Genomic DNA, 4251 nt, shown 5'->3' with positions numbered 1-4251 from the left:
AAAACGTGATGGAACCAAAGGGAAGAAGTACTTGGTTGTGAAGACAGGAGCAGTTAGGTGAGAAGAGTCAGTAAAATATCATAGAGGAAGGAACATGCATAGCTTCAGTTTAACATAGAGATGATCTCCATAGAAACTATATTCTCATTAAATTAAAAGGTAGTAATAGAGAAATTTGGGGGCAGATAATAGACAACCATGAAAGCCAGGTGATGTAGTTCTATTTTGTTTTATTTTAAATAAGCAAAAAAAGATTTGGGGGCATTAAGACAAGAAAGTAGTACTTAAAAGATGTATACATTATGTGCGATCAATACCACCACTCAGAGTTCTATCACTGAATTCAGTCATCATTTCCTGATATGCCCCAACTGTCTTATCTCCCTGATTTTGGGGGACATAGCAGTAATAGAGGATGCTTTTTTCTTTCTTAATCCTTAATTTTTACTTTTACCTGTTGAAATGTTACAGTTCAAATTATATTGGTACCAATAATCTTCCATTGATTTTCCCAGGTCAATAGGGTTGTGCCTCTACCTCTTACATTAATGTGCTTTATTATATATATACATATATATACATATATACATATATGTGTATATATATGTATATATATAATGTATATAATACATACAAACAATACACAATTGAATAAGGTGATCATAGATTATATATTATTATTCTTCTGTAATCTTCAAATGTCATTCAAACAAAATTTCTTTTTCGTTATTTCATTTGACCTGCACATTTTCTTACAAGGTAGGTGCATCCTCTTGCTTTCTGTACAGAGAAATCTATCTACAGAGTTTTACCTGTGATACATAAAGTTTCTCTGAGTACAGGCTAGAACTAGAATGGATGCTACAAACTAGCATCTCTCTCTAGCATTCACCCTCCCCAGCATATAAACATCAAATCCCTATCATCATGTAGATTGCATCCAAGAGAAGACAAATCCAGAGCCATCAGAGAAGGATGCCAACTGATACCTTAACTCTCATTCCTGACTCCAAAAATCAGGTTCTGTAAACTGCATGGTGAGTTAAAGGGAAAACTAGATACCCAAGTAAATAACAGTAAAGAGGAAGACACAGCAAAGACAGAATAGAGTCAGACCAGAGGTGAGGAGAGTGAGAATGAGCAGACACCAGGGAGCGATGTGTTAGGGAATAAGATACAAAAGGCATACAAAAGAAAAGAGGTGAGCTAAAAATGGTGGAGAGGGTCATTTGGTCCAAGTTTTCATCAGAGAGTTCAGCTTCTTTCTTCCTGACCCACAACACGATCCCCCACCCCAAAACCAGACAGAAGTTGCAGTTGTGGGTCATGAGCAAGGGGTTAACAAAGGTCTTAAAAACCCAAGTGTGTAGAAAGTGCACTCCTCTCTTGTACTCCATCCCAGAAACATCACCACTGATCTAACACTTTTCAAATCAGGGGACTCCCCAAGATAGAAACTTCTGCCACGTTGGCCTCAATACCATGCTGCAGTTTCTTGCTCTACCCCACCCCTACATTAAGCAGAGGTGATTTGAAAGGTAGGAAAGCTTTGTGCTGAGGCCAGGAAAGGCTTGGGAGCTCTGGACCACCTCAACCTTTCATGGCTGGAAATAGTGTGCAGGAACTTCATCATTTGTTAGAAGACACTCTGAGTATAGATTCCATCAGATCCGTCTTGAAGAAGCAAGGTGAAGAAATTATCTCAGACATATTGAAAACTTACCTCTTTGCTTATGATGAAATAGATGACTTCCAATATAGTAAAAATTTTTGTATCTTCCACTTCAATTTACTTAGAAGGTAAATCATAGTAAGCCTGAATAAAACATGCAAACTATACTTCATTGAGATTTATCATTGTTTTTATCACAAGAGGTGATGGGATGTAGAGATTTATGGAGAAGAGGGACGCTGCATGTGGCTGTACATCACACGGTTCCTCCCCAGAAGCACTAGGTTAGACAAAAACAACACGGTCTAGATTGGAGCAAGGGAGATGGTCATGAAAAAGAGAAATTTAATTCAGATACTCAAAACTTTATGGAGGAACCTTATCCCTGAACTCTGAGAGAGAAATGCCTCTGAAGCTGTCTCTCTTCCCAGACATGCTCTTTTGGAAAGCACAGGAGGTAACTGATTTCTTCTTACAGCACTGTATATTTATAGCAATTCCCACACAAATTAAAAAATGCCTAAGGCATCCTTCCAGCCTCAGGACCTCCAGGAAAACCATTCCTCCCAACCCAGTCCCAAAGGATGTCCAATGTGCTACCCTGTTCAGATAGTCCATGGGCAAACACGTGCTTTGGGGCCAATTAGTTAGCTTCAACTCACTGTGAACTGAAGGAGACAAAATCTGTTCACTTCTCCGTAGGCTTTGCTTAAGCCCATCTCTTGAAGAAGCATGAAAGTTGTTGAAGCCAGGTAATGGCTCAGATAGATGAAGTAGACAGGTAGACAGACATAAGAACTGGACACACCATTATCTGCTATTTGATGTTAAGCAAGTTTCTCACATTCTTTAATTTCCAATTTTCTCTTATGAAAGGTCAGCTGGTAATAAGCTTTCTTTTTTTTTTTCCTTTTTCTTTCTTTCTTTCTTTCTTTCTTTCTTTCTTTCTTTCTTTCTGTACCTTTTTTAGAGAGAAAGAGTGCACAGGAGCTGAGGGGAAGGGCAGAGGGAGAAAGAGAAGCTCAAGCAGGCTCCATGCCCAGCGCAGAGGCCCACAGAGTGCTCAATCTCATGACCCTGAGATCACAACCTGAGCTGAAATTAACATCAGACACTCAACTGACTGAGCCAAGCAGGCACCTGAATTATTTCTGTATTTTAACATTAATGCTCAGTTCTCCCATTCCTAATCTTACCTATATTCCTAGGTCAATGTAGAGAGGAAGACAGGAGAGAAAAAAGGAAAGATTTTTTGAATATAGGTCTTCTGTATTTTCTTTTTATTTTTATAGATACATCACCTTCTTGGGGTGCCTAGGTGGCTCAGTCAGTTAAGCCTCTGACTCCTGACAATGGCTCAGTTCATGGTCTCAGGGTCATGAGATCCAGCCCTCTGTAGGGCTCTGCACTCAGCATAGAGTATGCTTGTTCATTTCTCTCTGCTCTTCCCCCTGCTTGCTTTCTCTCTCCTCCCTCTTAAATAAATAAATAAATAAATAAATAAATAAATAAATAAATAAAATGAATAAATGAATAAAATCTTTAAAAAAAGATATGTGCCTTTTCACTTACCAGAGAGACAGTTGCTTGTGAATGGTTATAAGCTATTAAAAGATGATGTAGATTGCATTACAAATTACTTTCACGTGGCACAACATGTTATTACCCAGCACTCTGGTCCAAGAATCACCTGCCAGGTGTGCCACTGTCTGCTAGACACGTTCAATGGGAGCGAGGTAAGCCCTGCAGGATACAGGGGAAGGACAGAAGGTGGAGACAGGAATGGTGGTGAGAGGATCCCACAAAAGAATGCACAATGCTTTGCACTCTTGCTGAAAGGTCTACTGGTAACCAGCAAGCACTGGTGTCTCACAGAATCATCCGAGAGAAAATCACACCCCAACACCTGGCCACTTTTATTACAAATGGACTAGAAGAATCCTCAGGAAGGTGTTCGGTGTGCCAGTTAAGGTCTTAGAAACCAGCTTCCCCATCAATTAAATGGGAATATGAAGACCTTATCTATAAAATATTTCTGGAATGAAGCATGAGAGACTATGGACTCTGAGAAACAAACTGAGGGCTTCAGAGGGGAGGGGCGTGGGGGAATGGGATAGTCTGGTGATGGGTAGTAAGGAGGGCACGTATTGCATGGTGCACTGGGTGTTATATGCAACTAATGAATCATGAAACTTTACATCAAAAACCAGGGATGTACTGTATGGTGACTAACATAATAAAAAAAATTTTTTTAAATATTTCTGTAAATCTTAAAATATACAACATAGGAAAAGAATGAATCCTTGGCTCAGAAAAAGCACAGAAGAAATATTTATGTGTCTTTATTAATCCTAATTAAACATGAGGTATTGAGAACCAGGGAAGTGAAATACCTCACAAAGTTCCCACACCTAATTAGTAACAGAACTGAGCCTAGAATCCACATCTTTTAAGCGTCAGTGTAAATTTCTATTATGTTCATATGATGTGCACAGTAATGTCACAAGATTTATTGTCCTGGAAAACAAGAACAGGGAATGAATGACCCCTGCATTGAACTTCCCAATCCAAAAGCCCTA

Source organism: Ursus maritimus, unplaced genomic scaffold (assembly GCF_017311325.1).
Source record: "Ursus maritimus isolate PB19 unplaced genomic scaffold, ASM1731132v1 scaffold_23, whole genome shotgun sequence".
Classification (NCBI taxonomy): domain Eukaryota; kingdom Metazoa; phylum Chordata; class Mammalia; order Carnivora; family Ursidae; genus Ursus; species Ursus maritimus.
Note: the sequence above shows the minus strand (reverse complement) of the source record.